Source organism: Hypanus sabinus, chromosome 25, assembly GCF_030144855.1.
Source record: "Hypanus sabinus isolate sHypSab1 chromosome 25, sHypSab1.hap1, whole genome shotgun sequence".
NCBI lineage: Eukaryota > Metazoa > Chordata > Chondrichthyes > Myliobatiformes > Dasyatidae > Hypanus > Hypanus sabinus.
Window position 1 is genome coordinate 43783854 of NC_082730.1, and position 17740 is coordinate 43801593.

Genomic DNA, 17740 nt, shown 5'->3' on the forward strand with positions numbered 1-17740 from the left:
TATTTATACAGTCGGGGGCGGGGGGGCTCCAGTGGTGTGGGTATACAGTCGGGGGGGGTACTCCAGTGGTGTGGGTATACAGTCGGGGGGGGGGCTCCAGTGGTGTATTTATACAGTCGGGGGGGGGGCTCCAGTGGTGTATTTATACAGTCGGGGGGGCTCCAGTGGTGTATTTATACAGTCGGGGACTCCAGTGGTGTGGGTATTCAGTCGGGGGGGGAACTCTAGTAGTGTGGGTATACAGTCGGGGGGGGACTCCAGAGGTGTGGGTATACAGTCGGGGGGGGGCTCCAGTGGTGTGGGTATACAGTCGGGGGGGGCACCATTGGTGTGGGTATACAGTCGGAGGGGGGGGGACTCTAGCGGTGTGGGTATACAGTCGGGGGGGGGACTCCAGTGGTGTGTTTATACAGTCGGGGGGGGGGCTCCAGTGGTGTGGGTATACAGTCGGAGGGGGGGGACTCTAGTGGTGTGGGTATACAGTCGGGGGGGGGACTCCAGTGGTGTGGATATACAGTCGGTGGGGGGGGGCTCCAGTGGTGTGGGTATACAGTCTGGGGGGGGATTCCAGTGGTGTGGGTATACAGTCGGTGGGGGGACTCCAGTGGTGTGGGTATACAGTCGGAGGGTGGGACTCCAGAGGTGTGGGTATACAGTCGGTGGGGGTGACTCCAGTGGTGTGGGTATACAGTCGGGGGGGGGCTCCAGTGGTGTGGGTATACAGTCGGGGGGGACTCCAGTGGTGTGGGTATACAGTCGGGGGGGCTCCAGTGGTGTGGGTATACAGTCGGTGGGGGGGTACTCCAGTGGTGTGGGTATACAGTCGGGGGGGGTCTCTCGTGGTGTGGGTATACAGTCGGGGGGGGTGGCTCCAGTGGTGTGGGTATACAGTCGGGGGGGGGACTCCAGTGGTGTGGGTATACAGTCGGGGGGGGCTCCAGTGGAGTGGTTATACAGTCAGGGGGGGACTCCAGTGGTGTGGGTATACAGTCGGTGGGGCGGACTCCAGTGGTGTGGTTATACAGTTGGGGGGGGGACTCCAGTGGTGTGGGTATCCAGTCGGGGGACGGACTCCTGTGGTGTGGGTATACAGTCGGGGGGGGGGCTCCAGTGGTGTATTTATACAGTCGGGGGACTCCAGTGGTGTGGGTATACAGTCGGGGGGGGGCTCCAGTGGTGTGGGTATACAGTCGGAGGGGGGGAGGCTCCAGTGGTGTGGGTATACAGTCGGGGGGGGACTCTAGTGGTGTGGGTATACAGTCGGGGGGGGGCTCCAGTGGTGTTGGTATACAGTCGGGGGGGGGCTCCAGTGGTGTATTTATACAGTCGGGGGACTCCAGTGGTGTGGGTATACAGTCGGGGGGGGGCCCCAGTGGTGTGTGTATACAGTCCGGGTGGGGGGCTCCAGTGATGTGGGTATACAGTCAGGGGGGCTCCAGTGGTGTGGGTATACAGTCGGGGGCTCCAGTGGTGTGCGTATACAGTCGGGGGCTCCAGTGGTGTGTGTATACAGTCGGGGGGTGGGGCTCCAGTGGTGTGTGTATACAGTCGGGGGGGGGGGGGCTCCAGTGGTGTGGGTATACAGTCGGGGGGGGCTCCAGTGGTGTGTGTATACAGTCGGGGGGGGGCTCCAGTGGTGTGGGTATACAGTCGGGGGGGCTCCAGTGGTGTGTGTATACAGTCGGGGGGGGTGTGGCTCCAGTGGTGTGTGTATACAGTCGGGGGGGCTCCAGTGGTGTATTTATACAGTCGGGGGGGGGACTCCAGTGGTGTATTTATACAGTCGGGGGGCTCCAGTGGTGTATTTATACAGTCGGGGGACTCCAGTGGTGTGGGTATACAGTCGGGGGACTCCAGTGGTGTGTTTATACAGTCGGGGGGCTCCAGTGGTGTATTTATACAGACGGGGGGGACTCCAGTGGTGTGGGTATACAGTCGGGGGGGCTCCAGTGGTGTGCAGTGGTGTGTGTATACAGTCGGGGGGGGGGCTCCAGTGGTGTATTTATACAGTCGGGGGGGCTCCAGTGGTGTGGGTATACAGTCGGGGAGGGGACTCCAGTGGTGTGGGTATACAGTCGGGGGGGGCTCCAGTGGTGTGGGTATACAGTCGGGGGGGGGACTCCAGTGGTGTGGGTATACAGTCGGGGGGGGCTCCAGTGGTGTGGGTATACAGTCGGGGGGGCTCCAGTGGTGTGTGTATACAGTCGGGGGGGGGTGTGGCTCCAGTGGTGTGTGTATACAGTCGGGGGGGGCTCCAGTGGTGTATTTATACAGACGGGGGGGGGTCTCCAGTGGTGTGGGTATACAGTCGGGGGGCGGGCTCCAGTGGTGTGTGTATACAGTCGGGGGGGGCTCCAGTGGTGTGGGTATACAGTCGGGGGGGGGGCTCCAGTGGTGTGTGTATACAGTCGGGGGGGGGGCTCCAGTGGTGTGGGTATACAGTCGGGGGGGCTCCAGTGGTGTGTGTATACATTCGGGGGGGGGTGTGGCTCCAGTGGTGTGTGTATACAGTCGGGGGGACTCCAGTGGTGTATTTATACAGTCGGGGGGCTCCAGTGGTGTATTTATACAGTCGGGGGACTCCAGTGGTGTGGGTATACAATCGGGGGACTCCAGTGGTGTATTTATACAGTCGGGGGCGGGGGGGCTCCAGTGGTGTGGGTATACAGTCGGGGGGGTACTCCAGTGGTGTGGGTATACAGTCGGGGGGGGGCTCCAGTGGTGTGGGTATACAGTCGGGGGGGGGACTCCATTGGTGTGGGTATACAGTCGGTGGGGCGGACTCCAGTGGTGTGGGTATACAGTCGGGGGGGGGGGCTCCAGTGGTGTGGGTATACAGTCGGGGGGGGAACTCCTGTGGTGTGGGTATACAGTCGGGGGGGGGGGCTCCAGTGGTGTATTTATACAGTCGGGGGGGGGCTCCAGTGGTGTATTTATACAGTCGGGGGGCTCCAGTGGTGTATTTATACAGTCGGGGGACTCCAGTGGTGTGGGTATTCAGTCGGGGGGGGAACTCTAGTAGTGTGGGTATACAGTCGGGGGGGGACTCCAGAGGTGTGGGTATACAGTCGGGGGGGGGGCTCCAGTGGTGTGGGTATACAGTCGGGGGGGGCACCATTGGTGTGGGTATACAGTCGGAGGGGGGGGGACTCTAGCGGTGTGGGTATACAGTCGGGGGGGGGACTCCAGTGGTGTGTTTATACAGTCGGGGGGGGCTCCAGTGGTGTGGGTATACAGTCGGAGGGGGGGGGACTCTAGTGGTGTGGGTATACAGTCGGGGGGGGACTCCAGTGGTGTGGATATACAGTCGGTGGGGGGGGGCTCCAGTGGTGTGGGTATACAGTCTGGGGGGGGATTCCAGTGGTGTGGGTATACAGTCGGTGGGGGGACTCCAGTGGTGTGGGTATACAGTCGGGGGGTGGGACTCCAGAGGTGTGGGTATACAGTCGGTGGGGGGGACTCCAGTGGTGTGGGTATACAGTCGGGGGGGGCTCCAGTGGTGTGGGTATACAGTCGGGGGGGACTCCAGTGGTGTGGGTATACAGTCGGGGGGGGCTCCAGTGGTGTGGGTATACAGTCGGTGGGGGGGTACTCCAGTGGTGTGGGTATACAGTCGGGGGGGGGGGACTCTCGTGGTGTGGGTATACAGTCGGGGGGGGTGGCTCCAGTGGTGTGGGTATACAGTCGGGGGGGGGACTCCAGTGGTGTGGGTATACAGTCGGGGGGGGCTCCAGTGGAGTGGTTATACAGTCAGGGGGGGACTCCAGTGGTGTGGGTATACAGTCGGTGGGGCGGACTCCAGTGGTGTGGGTATACAGTTGGGGGGGGGACTCCAGTGGTGTGGGTATCCAGTCGGGGGGACGGACTCCTGTGGTGTGGGTATACAGTCGGGGGGGGCTCCAGTGGTGTATTTATACAGTCGGGGGACTCCAGTGGTGTGGGTATACAGTCGGGGGGGGGCTCCAGTGGTGTGGGTATACAGTCGGAGGGGGGGAGGCTCCAGTGGTGTGGGTATACAGTCGGGGGGGGGGACTCTAGTGGTGTGGGTATACAGTCGGGGGGGCTCCAGTGGTGTTGGTATACAGTCGGGGGGGGGCTCCAGTGGTGTATTTATACAGTCGGGGGACTCCAGTGGTGTGGGTATACAGTCGGGGGGGGGCCCCAGTGGTGTGTGTATACAGTCCGGGTGGGGGGCTCCAGTGATGTGGGTATACAGTCAGGGGGGCTCCAGTGGTGTGGGTATACAGTCGGGGGCTCCAGTGGTGTGCGTATACAGTCGGGGGCTCCAGTGGTGTGTGTATACAGTCGGGGGGTGGGGCTCCAGTGGTGTGTGTATACAGTCGGGGGGGGGGGCTCCAGTAGTGTGGGTATACAGTCGGGGGGGGGGGGCTCCAGTGGTGTGTGTATACAGTCGGGGGGGGGCTCCAGTGGTGTGGGTATACAGTCGGGGGGGCTCCAGTGGTGTGTGTATACAGTCGGGGGGGGGTGTGGCTCCAGTGGTGTGTGTATACAGTCGGGGGGGGCTCCAGTGGTGTATTTATACAGTCGGGGGGGGACACCAGTGGTGTATTTATACAGTCGGGGGGCTCCAGTGGTGTATTTATACAGTCGGGGGACTCCAGTGGTGTGGGTATACAGTCGGGGGACTCCAGTGGTGTGTTTATACAGTCGGGGGGCTCCAGTGGTGTATTTATACAGACGGGGGGGGCTCCAGTGGTGTGGGTATACAGTCGGGGGGGCTCCAGTGGTGTGCAGTGGTGTGTGTATACAGTCGGGGGGGGCGCTCCAGTGGTGTATTTATACAGTCGGGGGGGCTCCAGTGGTGTGGGTATACAGTCGGGGAGGGGACTCCAGTGGGGTGGGTATACAGTCGGGGGGGGGCTCCAGTGGTGTGGGTATACAGTCGGGGGGGGGACTCCAGTGGTGTGGGTATACAGTCGGGGGGGGGGCTCCAGTGGTGTGGGTATACAGTCGGGGGGGCTCCAGTGGTGTGTGTATACAGTCGGGGGGGGGTGTGGCTCCAGTGGTGTGTGTATACAGTCGGGGGGGCTCCAGTGGTGTATTTATACAGTCGGGGGGGGGGCTCCAGTGGTGTATTTATACAGTCGGGGGGCTCCAGTGGTGTATTTATACAGTCGGGGGACTCCAGTGGTGTGGGTATACAGTCGGGGGACTCCAGTGGTGTATTTATACAGTCAGTCGGGGGGGGACTCCAGTGGTGTGGGTATACAGTCGGTGGGGCGGACTCCAGTGGTGTGGGTATTCAGTCGGGGGGGGGGGAACTCTAGTGGTGTGTGTATACAGTCGGGGGGGGGACTCCAGTGGTGTGGGTATACAGTCGGTGGGGGGCTCCAGTTGTGTGGGTATACAGTCGGAGGGGGGGAGGCTCCAGTGGTGTGGGTATACAGTCGGGGGGGGGGACTCTAGTGGTGTGGGTATACAGTCGGGGGGAGGGACTCCAGTGGTGTGGGTATACAGTCGGGGGGGGCTCCAGTGGTGTGGGTATACAGTCGGGGGGGGACTCCAGTGGTGTGGGTATACAGTCGGGGGGGGGGCTCCAGTGGTGTGGGTATACAGTCGGAGGGGGGGGGGACTCTAGCGGTGTGGGTAAACAGTCGGGGGGGGGACTCCAGTGGTGTGTTTATACAGTCGGGGGGGGCTCCAGTGGTGTGGGTATACAGTCGGGGGGGGTTCCAGTGGTGTGGGTATACAGTCAGGGGGGGGGCTCCAGTGGTGTGTGTATACAGTCGGGGGGGGCTCCAGTGGTGTGGGTATACAGTCGGGGGGGGCTCCAGTGGTGTGGGTATACAGTCGGAGGGGGAGGGACTCTAGCGGTGTGGGTATACAGTCGGGGGGGGACTCCAGTGGTGTGTTTATACAGTCGGGGGGGGCTCCAGTGGTGTGGGTATACAGTCGGGGGGTGGGTTCCAGTGGTGTGGGTATACAGTCAGGGGGGGCTCCAGTGGTGTGGGTATACAGTCGGGGGGGGGGGTTCCAGTGGTGTGGGTATACAGTCAGGGGGGGGCTCCAGTGGTGTGTGTATACAGTCGGGGGGGCTCCAGTAGTGTGGGTATACAGTCGGGGGGGGGGGCTCCAGTGGTGTATTTATACAGTCGGGGGACTCCAGTGGTGTGGGTATACAGTCGGGGGGGGGGCTCCAGTGGTGTGCAGTGGTGTGTGTATACAGTCCGGGGGGGGGCTCCAGTGGTGTGGGTATACAGTCAGGGGGGCTCCAGTGGTGTGGGTATACAGTCGGGGGGCTCCAGTGGTGTGGGTATACAGTCGGGGGGGGGTGGGCTCCAGTGGTGTATTTATACAGTCGTGGGTCTCCAGTGGTGTGGGTATTCAGTCGGGGGGGGAACTCTAGTGGTGTGTGTATACAGTCGGGGGGGGGGACTCCAGTGGTGTGGGTATACAGTCGGTGGGGGGCTCCAGTTGTGTGGGTATACAGTCGGAGGGGGGGAGGCTCCAGTAGTGTGGGTATACAGTCGGGGGGGGGACTCTAGTGGTGTGGGTATACAGTCGGGGGGGGCTCCAGTGGTGTGGGTATACAGTCGGGGGGGGGACTCCAGTGGTGTGGGTATACAGTCGGGGGGGGGGCTCCAGTGGTGTGGGTATACAGTCGGAGGGGGGGGGGACTCTAGCGGTGTGGGTATACAGTCGGGGGGGGGAGACTCCAGTGGTGTGTTTATACAGTCGGGGGGGGGACTCCAGTGGTGTGGGTATACAGTCGGGGGGGGGGTTCCAGTGGTGTGGGTATACAGTCGGGGGGGGCTCCAGTGGTGTGTGTATACAGTCGGGGGGGGGCTCCAGTGGTGTGGGTATACAGTCGGGGGGGGGCTCCAGTGGTGTGGGTATACAGTCGGAGGGGGGGGGACTCTAGCGGTGTGGGTATACAGTCGGGGGGGGGACTCCAGTGGTGTGTTTATACAGTTGGGGGGGGGGCTCCAGTGGTGTGGGTATACAGTCGGGGGGTGGGTTCCAGTGGTGTGGGTATACAGTCGGGGGGAACTCCAGTGGTGTGTGTATACAGTCGGGGGGGCTCCAGTGGTGTGGGTATACAGTCGGGGGGGGCTCCAGTGGTGTATTTATACAGTCGGGGGACTCCAGTGGTGTGGGTATACAGTCGGGGGGGCTCCAGTGGTGTGCAGTGGTGTGTGTATACAGTCCGGGGGGGGCTCCAGTGGTGTGGGTATACAGTCAGGGGGGCTCCAATGGTGTGGGTATACAGTCGGGGGGCTCCAGTGGTGTGGGTATACAGTCGGGGGGGGGGTGGGCTCCAGTGGTGTATTTATACAGTCGTGGGTCTCCAGTGGTGTATTTATACAGACGGGGTGGGCTCCAGTGGTGTGGGTTTACAGTCGGGGGGGGGCTCCAGTGGTGTGTGCATACAGTCGGGGGGGGGGTCTCCAGTGTTGTGGGTATACAGTCGGGGGGGGCTCCAGTGGTGTGTGTATACAGTCGGGGGGGGGGCTCCAGTGGTGTGGTTATACAGTAGTGGGGGCTCCAGTGGTGTGTGTATACAGTCGGGGGGGGGTGGCTCCAGTGGTGTGTGTATACAGTCGGGGGGGGGCTCCAGTGGTGTATTTATACAGTCGGGGGGGGGACTCCAGTGGTGTATTTATACAGTCGGGGGGCTCCAGTGGTGTATTTATACAGTCGGGGGACTCCAGTGGGGTAATTATACAGTCGGGGGGGACTCCAGTGGTGTATTTATACAGTCGGGGGGCTCCAGTGGTGTATTTATACAGTCGGGGGACTCCAGTGGTGTGGGTATACAGTCTCGGGACTCCAGTGGTGTATTTATACAGTCGGGGGGGGCTCCAGTGGTGTGGGTATACAGTCGGGGGGGGATCCAGTGGTGTGGGTATACAGTCGGTGGGGCGGACTCCAGTGGTGTGGGTATACAGTCGGGGGGGGGACTCCAGTGGTGTGGGTATCCAGTCGGGTGGGGGAACTCCTGTGGTGTGGGTATAAAGTGGGGGGGGCGGCTCCAGTGGTGTATTTATACAGTCGGGGGGGGCTCCAGTGGTGTATTTATACAGTCGGGGGACTCCAGTGGTGTGGGTATTCAGTCGGGGGGGGGAACTCTAGTGGTGTGGGTATACAGTCGGGGGGGGGACTCCAGTGGTGTGGGTATACAGTCGGTGGGGGGGCTCCAGTGGTGTGGGTATACAGTCGGAGGGGGGGAGGCTCCAGTGGTGTGGGTATACAGTCGGGGGGGGGCTCCAGTGCTGTGGGTATACAGTCGGAGGGGGGGGGGACTCCAGTGGTGTGGGTATACAGTCGGTGGGGGGCTCCAGTGGTGTGGGTATACAGTCGGAGGGGGGGAGGCTCCAGTGGTGTGGGTATACAGTCGGGGGGGGGACTCTAGTGGTGTGGGTATACAGTCGGGGGGGGGACTCCAGTGGTGTGGGTATACAGTCGGGGGGGGCTCCAGTGGTGTGGGTATACAGTCGGGGGGGGGGACTCCAGTGGTGTGGTATACAGTCGGGGGGGGGCTCCAGTGGTGTGGGTATACAGTCAGAGGGGGGGGGGACTCTAGCGCTGTGGGTATACAGTCGGGGGGGTGACTCCAGTGGTGTGTTTATACAGTCGGGGGGGGGGGCTCCAGTGGTGTGGGTATACAGTCGGGGGGGGGGGGTTCCAGTGGTGTGGGTATACAGTCGGGGGGGGCTCCAGTGGTGTGTGTATACAGTCGGGGGGGGCTCCAGTGGTGTGGGTATACAGTCAGGGGGTGGCTCCAGTGGTGTGGGTATACAGTCGGAGGGTGGGGGACTCTAGCGGTGTGGGTATACAGTCGGGGGGGGGACTCCAGTGGTGTGTTTATACAGTCGGGGGGGGGCTCCAGTGGTGTGGGTGTACAGTCAGGGGGGGGGGGTTCCAGTGGTGTGGGTATACAGTCGGGGGGGGGGGGCTCCAGTGGTGTGTGTATACAGTCGGGGGGGCTCCAGTGGTGTGGGTATACAGTCGGGGGGGCTCCAGTGGTGTATTTATACAGTCGGGGGACTCCAGTGGTGTGGGTATTCAGTCGGGGGGGGGCTCCAGTGGTGTGCAGTGGTGTGTGTATACAGTCCGGGGGGGGGGGGCTCCAGTGGTGTGGGTATACAGTCAGGGGGGCTCCAGTGGTGTGGGTATACAGTCGGGGGGATCCAGTGGTGTGGGTATACAGTCGGGGGTGGCTGGGCTCCAGTGGTGTATTTATACAGTCGTGGGTCTCCAGTGGTGTGGGTATACAGTCGGGGGGGGTGCTCCAGTGGTGTGTGCATACAGTCGGGGGGGGGGGCTCCAGTGGTGTGGGTATACAGTCGGGGGGGGGTGCTCCAGTGGTGTGTGTATACAGTCAGGGGGGGGCTCCAGTGGTGTGGGTATACAGTCGGGGGGGGCTCCAGTGGTGTGGGTATACAGTCGGGGGACTCCAGTGGTGTATTTATACAGTCGGGGGGGGGCTCCAGTGGTGTGGGTATACAGTCGGGGGGGGGACTCCAGTGGTGTGGGTATACAGTCGGGGGGGGCTCCATTGGTGTGGGTATACAGTCGGGGGGGGACTCCAGTGGTGTGGGTATACAGTCGGTGGGGCGGACTCCAGTGGTGTGGGTATACAGTCGGGGGGGGGGGACTCCAGTGGTGTGGGTATACAGTCGGAGGGGGGGGACTCCAGTGGTGTGTGTATTCAGTCGGGGGGGGGGACTCCTGTGGTGTGGGTATACAGTCGGGGGGGGGCTCCAGTGGTGTATTTATACAGTCGGGGGGGGGCTCCAGTGGTGTATTTATACAGTCGGGGACTCCAGTGGTGTATTTATACAGTCGGGGGGGGGCTCCAGTGGTGTGGGTATACAGTCGGGGGGGCTCCAGTGGTGTGGGTATACAGTCGGTGGGGCGGACTCCAGTGGTGTGGGTATACAGTCGGGGGGGGACTCCAGTGGTGTGGGTATACAGTCGGAGGGGGGGGGACTCCAGTGGTGTGGGTATACAGTCGGGGGGGGGACTCCTGTGGTGTGGGTATACAGTCGCGGGGGGGCTCCAGTGGTGTATTTATACAGTCGGGGGGGGCTCCAGTGGTGTATTTATACAGTCGGGGGACTCCAGTGGTGTGGGTATACAGTCGGGGGGGGGGCTCCAGTGGTGTGGGTATACAGTCGGAGGGGGGGAGGCTCCAGTGGTGTGGGTATATAGTCGGGGGGGGGACTCTAGTGGTGTGGGTATACAGTCGGGGGGGGGGACTCCAGTGGTGTGGGTATACAGTCGGGGGGGGCTCCAGTGGTGTGGGTATACAGTCGGAGGGGGGGGGACTCTAGTGGTGTGGGTATACAGTCGGTGGGGGGTGGCTCCAGTGGTGTGGGTATACAGTCGGTGGGGGGGACTCTAGCGGTGTGGGTATACAGTCGGGGGGGGGACTCCAGTGGTGTGGGTATACATTCGGGGGGGGGGACTCCAGTGGTGTGGGTATACAGTCGGGGGGGGGGAGGCTCCAGTGGTGTATTTATACAGTCCGGGGACTCCAGTGGTGTGGGTATACAGTCGGGGGGGGGCTCCAGTGGTGTGGGTTTACAGTCGGGGGGGGACTCCAGTGGTGTGGGTATACAGTCGGTGGGGGGGACTCCAGCGGTGTGGGTATACAGTCGGGGGGGGGGACTCCAGTGGTGTGGGTATACAGTCGGTGGGGGGGGCTCCAGTGGTGTGGGTATACAGTCTGGGGGGGATTCCAGTGGTGTGGGTATACAGTCGGTGGGGGGGACTCCAGTGGTGTGGGTGTACAGTCGGGGGGTGGGACTCCAGTGGTGTGGGTATACAGTCGGTGGGGGGTCTCCAGTGGTGTGGGTATACAGTCGGCGGGGCTCCAGTGGTGTGGGTATACAGTCGGGGGGGACTCCAGTGGTGTGGGTATACAGTCGGGGGGGGCTCCAGTGGTGTGGGTATACAGTCGGTGGGGGGGTACTCCAGTGGTGTGGGTATACAGTCGGGGGGGGGGACTCTCGTGGTGTGGGTATACAGTCGGGGGGGGGCTCCAGTGGTGTGGGTATACAGTCGGTGGGGGGGTACTCCAGTGGTGTGGGTATACAGTCGGGGGGGGGGCTCCAGTGGTGTATTTATACAGTCGGTGGGGGGGACTCCAGTGGTGTGGGTATACAGTCGGGGGGGGGGACTCCTGTGGTGTGGGTATACAGTCAGGGGGGGGCTCCAGTGGTGTGGGTATACAGTCGGAGGGGGGGGACTCTAGTGGTGTGGGTATACAGTCGGGGGGGGGGACTCCAGTGGTGTGTTTATACAGTCGGGGGGGGGGCTCCAGTGGTGTGGGTATACAGTCGGAGGGGGGGCGACTCTAGTGGTGTGGGTATACAGTCGGGGGGGGGGACTCCAGTGGTGTGGGTATACAGTCGGGGGGGGGGCTCCAGTGGCGTATTTATACAGTCAGGGGGGGACTCCAGTGGTGTATTTATACAGTCGGGGGGCTCCAGTGGTGTATTTATACAGTCGGGGGACTCCAGTGGGGTAATTATACAGTCGGGGGGGACTCCAGTGGTGTATTTATACAGTCGGGGGGCTCCAGTGGTGTATTTATACAGTCGGGGGACTCCAGTGGTGTGGGTATACAGTCGGGGGACTCCAGTGGTGTATTTATACAGTCGGGGGGGGCTCCAGTGGTGTGGGTTTACAGTCGGGGGGGGACTCCAGTGGTGTGGGTATACAGTCGGTGGGGGGGACTCCAGCGGTGTGGGTATACAGTCGGGGGGGGGGGACTCCAGTGGTGTGGGTATACAGTCGGTGGGGGGGGCTCCAGTGGTGTGGGTATACAGTCTGAGGGGGGATTCCAGTGGTGTGGGTATACAGTCGGTGGGGGGGACTCCAGTGGTGTGGGTATACAGTCGGGGGGTGGGACTCCAGTGGTGTGGGTATACAGTCGGTGGGGGGTCTCCAGTGGTGTGGGTATACAGTCGGGGGGGCTCCAGTGGTGTGGGTATACAGTCGGGGGGGACTCCAGTGGTGTTGGTATACAGTCGGGGGGGGCTCCAGTGGTGTGGGTATACAGTCGGTGGGGGGGTACTCTAGTGGTGTGGGTATACAGTCGGGGGGGGGGGACTCTCGTGGTGTGGGTATACAGTCGGGGGGGGGCTCCAGTGGTGTGGGTATACAGTCGGTGGGGGGGTACTCCAGTGGTGTGGGTATACAGTCGGGGGGGGGGCTCCAGTGGTGTATTTATACAGTCGGTGGGGGGGGACTCCAGTGGTGTGGGTATACAGTCGGGGGGGGGGACTCCTGTGGTGTGGGTATACAGTCAGGGGGGGGCTCCAGTGGTGTGGGTATACAGTCGGAGGGGGGGGACTCTAGTGGTGTGGGTATACAGTCGGGGGGGGGGACTCAGTGGTGTGTTTATACAGTCGGGGGGGGGGCTCCAGTGGTGTGGGTATACAGTCGGAGGGGGGGCGACTCTAGTGGTGTGGGTATACAGTCGGGGGGGGGGACTCCAGTGGTGTGGGTATACAGTCGGGGGGGGCTCCAGTGGCGTATTTATACAGTCAGGGGGGGGACTCCAGTGGTGTATTTATACAGTCGGGGGGCTCCAGTGGTGTATTTATACAGTCGGGGGACTCCAGTGGGGTAATTAAACAGTCGGGGGGGACTCCAGTGGTGTATTTATACAGTCGGGGGGCTCCAGTGGTGTATTTATACAGTCGGGGGACTCCAGTGGTGTGGGTATACAGTCGGGGGACTCCAGTGGTGTATTTATACAGTCGGGGGGGGGGGCTCCAGTGGTGTGGGTATACAGTCGGGGGGGGACTCCAGTGGTGTGGGTATACAGTCGGTGGGGCGGACTCCAGTGGTGTGGGTATACAGTCGGGGGGGGGGACTCCAGTGGTGTGGGTATCCAGTCCAGTCGGGGGGGGGGGGGAACTCCTGTGGTGTGGGTATACAGTCGGGGGGGGGCTCCAGTGGTGTATTTATACAGTCGGGGGGGGGGCTCCAGTGGTGTATTTATACAGTCGGGGGACTCCAGTGGTGTGGGTATTCAGTCGGGGGGGGAACTCTAGTGGTGTGGGTATACAGTCGGGGGGGGGACTCCAGTGGTGTGGGTATACAGTCGGTGGGGGGCTCCAGTGGTGTGGGTATACAGTCGGAGGGGGGGAGGCTCCAGTGGTGTGGGTATACAGTCGGGGGGGGGGACTCTAGTGGTGTGGGTATACAGTCGGGGGGGGGGACTCCAGTGGTGTGGGTATACAGTCGCGGGGGGCTCCAGTGGTGTGGGTATACAGTCGGGGGGGGACTCCAGTGGTGTGGGTATACAGTCGGGGGGGGGGCTCCAGTGCTGTGGGTATACAGTCGGAGGGGGGACGACTCCAGTGGTGTGGGTATACAGTCGGAGGGGGGCTCCAGTGGTGTGGGTATACAGTCGGAGGGGGGGAGGCTCCAGTGGTGTGGGTATACAGTCGGGGGGGGGGACTCTAGTGGTGTGGGTATACAGTCGGGGGGGGGGACTCCAGTGGTGTGGGTATACAGTCGGGGGGGGGCTCCAGTGCTGTGGGTATACAGTCGGAGGGGGGGGGACTCCAGTGGTGTGGGTATACAGTCGGGGGGCTCCAGTGGTGTGGGTATACAGTCGGGGGGATCCAGTGGTGTGGGTATACAGTCGGGGGTGGCTGGGCTCCAGTGGTGTATTTATACAGTCGTGGGTCTCCAGTGGTGTGGGTATACAGTCGGGGGGGGGTGCTCCAGTGGTGTGTGCATACAGTCGGGGGGGGGGGCTCCAGTGGTGTGGGTATACAGTCGGGGGGGGGGGGTGCTCCAGTGGTGTGTGTATACAGTCGGGGGGGGGGCTCCAGTGGTGTGGGTATACAGTCGGGGGGGCTCCAGTGGTGTGGGTATACAGTCGGGGGACTCCAGTGGTGTATTTATACAGTCGGGGGGGGGGCTCCAGTGGTGTGGGTATACAGTCGGGGGGGGGACTCCAGTGGTGTGGGTATACAGTCGGGGGGGGCTCCAGTGGTGTGGGTATACAGTCGGGGGGGGGGACTCCAGTGGTGTGGGTATACAGTCGGTGGGGCGGACTCCAGTGGTGTGGGTATACAGTCGGAGGGTGGGGGGACTCTAGCGGTGTGGGTATACAGTCGGGGGGGGGACTCCAGTGGTGTGTTTATACAGTCGGGGGGGGGCTCCAGTGGTGTGGGTGTACAGTCAGGGGGGGGGGGTTCCAGTGGTGTGGGTATACAGTCGGGGGGGGGGGGCTCCAGTGGTGTGTGTATACAGTCGGGGGGGCTCCAGTGGTGTGGGTATTCAGTCGGTGGGGGGGGCTCCAGTGGTGTGCAGTGGTGTGTGTATACAGTCCGGGGGGGGGGCTCCAGTGGTGTGGGTATACAGTCAGGGGGGCTCCAGTGGTGTGGGTATACAGTCGGGGGGATCCAGTGGTGTGGGTATACAGTCGGGGGTGGCTGGGCTCCAGTGGTGTATTTATACAGTCGTGGGTCTCCAGTGGTGTGGGTATACAGTCGGGGGGGGGTGCTCCAGTGGTGTGTGCATACAGTCGGGGGGGGCTCCAGTGGTGTGGGTATACAGTCGGGGGGGGGTGCTCCAGTGGTGTGTGTATACAGTCGGGGGGGGGCTCCAGTGGTGTGGGTATACAGTCGGGGGGGCTCCAGTGGTGTGGGTATACAGTCGGGGGACTCCAGTGGTGTATTTATACAGTCGGGGGGGGGCTCCAGTGGTGTGGGTATACAGTCGGGGGGGGGACTCCAGTGGTGTGGGTATACAGTCGGGGGGGGGCTCCAGTGGTGTGGGTATACAGTCGGGGGGGGGGACTCCAGTGGTGTGGGTATACAGTCGGAGGGGGGGGACTCCAGTGGTGTGTGTATTCAGTCGGGGGGGGACTCCTGTGGTGTGGGTATACAGTCGGGGGGGGGGCTCCAGTGGTGTATTTATACAGTCGGGGGGGGGCTCCAGTGGTGTATTTATACAGTCAGGGACTCCAGTGGTGTATTTATACAGTCGGGGGGGGGGGCTCCAGTGGTGTGGGTATACAGTCGGGGGGGGCTCCAGTGGTGTGGGTGTACAGTCAGGGGGGGGGGGCTCCAGTGGTGTGTGTATACAGTCGGGGGGGCTCCAGTGGTGTGGGTATTCAGTCGGGGGGGGGGGCTCCAGTGGTGTGCAGTGGTGTGTGTATACAGTCCGGGGGGGGCTCCAGTGGTGTGGGTACACAGTCAGGGGGGCTCCAGTGGTGTGGGTATACAGTCGGGGGGATCCAGTGGTGTGGGTATACAGTCGGGGGTGGCTGGGCTCCAGTGGTGTATTTATACAGTCGTGGGTCTCCAGTGGTGTGGGTATACAGTCGGGGGGGGTGCTCCAGTGGTGTGTGCATACAGTCGGGGGGGGGGGCTCCAGTGGTGTGGGTATACAGTCGGGGGGGGTGCTCCAGTGGTGTGTGTATACAGTCGGGGGGGGGCTCCAGTGGTGTGGGTATACAGTCGGGGGGGCTCCAGTGGTGTGGGTATACAGTCGGGGGACTCCAGTGGTGTATTTATACAGTCGGGGGGGGGCTCCAGTGGTGTGGGTATACAGTCGGGGGGGGGACTCCAGTGGTGTGGGTATACAGTCGGGGGGGGCTCCAGTGGTGTGGGTATACAGTCGGGGGGGGGACTCCAGTGGTGTGGGTATACAGTCGGTGGGGCGGACTCCAGTGGTGTGGGTATACAGTCGGAGGGTGGGGGACTCTAGCGGTGTGGGTATACAGTCGGGGGGGGGACTCCAGTGGTGTGTTTATACAGTCGGGGGGGGCTCCAGTGGTGTGGGTGTACAGTCAGGGGGGGGGGTTCCAGTGGTGTGGGTATACAGTCGGGGGGGGGGGGCTCCAGTGGTGTGTGTATACAGTCGGGGGGGCTCCAGTGGTGTGGGTATTCAGTCGGGGGGGGGGGGCTCCAGTGGTGTGCAGTGGTGTGTGTATACAGTCCGGGGGGGGGCTCCAGTGGTGTGGGTATACACTCAGGGGGGCTCCAGTGGTGTGGGTATACAGTCGGGGGGATCCAGTGGTGTGGGTATACAGTCGGGGGTGGCTGGACTCCAGTGGTGTATTTATACAGTCGTGGGTCTCCAGTGGTGTGGGTATACAGTCGGGGGGGGTGCTCCAGTGGTGTGTGCATACAGTCGGGGGGGGCTCCAGTGGTGTGGGTATACAGTCGGGGGGGGGGGGGGTGCTCCAGTGGTGTGTGTATACAGTCGGGGGGGGGGCTCCAGTGGTGTGGGTATACAGTCGGGGGGGCTCCAGTGGTGTGGGTATACAGTCGGGGGACTCCAGTGGTGTATTTATACAGTCGGGGGGGGGCTCCAGTGGTGTGGGTATACAGTCGGGGGGGGGACTCCAGTGGTGTGGGTATACAGTCGGGGGGGGCTCCAGTGGTGTGGGTATACAGTCGGGGGGGGGGACTCCAGTGGTGTGGGTATACAGTCGGTGGGGCGGACTCCAGTGGTGTGGGTATACAGTCGGGGGGGGGGACTCCAGTGGTGTGGGTATACAGTCGGAGGGGGGGGACTCCAGTGGATTGTGTATTCAGTATTCAGTCGGGGGGGGGACTCCTGTGGTGTGGGTATACAGTCGGGGGGGGGGCTCCAGTGGTGTATTTATACAGTCGGGGGGGGGGGCTCCAGTGGTGTATTTATACAGTCGGGGACTCCAGTGGTGTATTTATACAGTCGGGGGGGGGCTCCAGTGGTGTGGGTATACAGTCGGGGGGGCTCCAGTGGTGTGGGTATACAGTCGGTGGGGCGGACTCCAGTGGTGTGGGTATACAGTCGGGGGGGGGACTCCAGTGGTGTGGGTATACAGTCGGAGGGGGGGGGGACTCCAGTGGTGTGGGTATACAGTCGGGGGGGGGGACTCCTGTGGTGTGGGTATACAGTCGCGGGGGGGCTCCAGTGGTGTATTTATACAGTCGGGTGGGGCTCCAGTGGTGTATTTATACAGTCGGGGGACTCCAGTGGTGTGGGTATACAGTCGGGGGGGGGGCTCCAGTGGTGTGGGTATACAGTCGGAGGGGGGGAGGCTCCAGTGGTGTGGGTATACAGTCGGGGGGGGACTCTAGTGGTGTGGGTATACAGTCGGGGGGGGGACTCCAGTGGTGTGGGTATACAGTCGGGGGGGGCTCCAGTGGTGTGGGTATACAGTCGGAGGGGGGGGGACTCTAGTGGTGTGGGTATACAGTCGGTGGGGGGTGGCTCCAGTGGTGTGGGTATACAGTCGGTGGGGGGGACTCTAGCGGTGTGGGTATACAGTCGGGGGGGGGGACTCCAGTGGTGTGGGTATACATTCGGGGGGGGGGGGACTCCAGTGGTGTGGGTATACAGTCGGGGGGGGGAGGCTCCAGTGGTGTATTTATACAGTCCGGGGATTCCAGTGGTGTGGGTATACAGTCGGGGGGGGGCTCCAGTGGTGTGGGTTTACAGTCGGGGGGGACTCCAGTGGTGTGGGTATACAGTCGGTGGGGGGGACTCCAGCGGTGTGGGTATACAGTCGGGGGGGGGGACTCCAGTGGTGTGGGTATACAGTCGGTGGGGGGGGCTCCAGTGGTGTGGGTATACAGTCTGGGGGGGGGATTCCAGTGGTGTGGGTATACAGTCGGTGGGGGGGACTCCAGTGGTGTGGGTATACAGTCGGGGGGTGGGACTCCAGTGGTGTGGGTATACAGTCGGTGGGGGGTCTCCAGTGGTGTGGGTATACAGTCGGGGGGGCTCCAGTGGTGTGGGTATACAGTCGGGG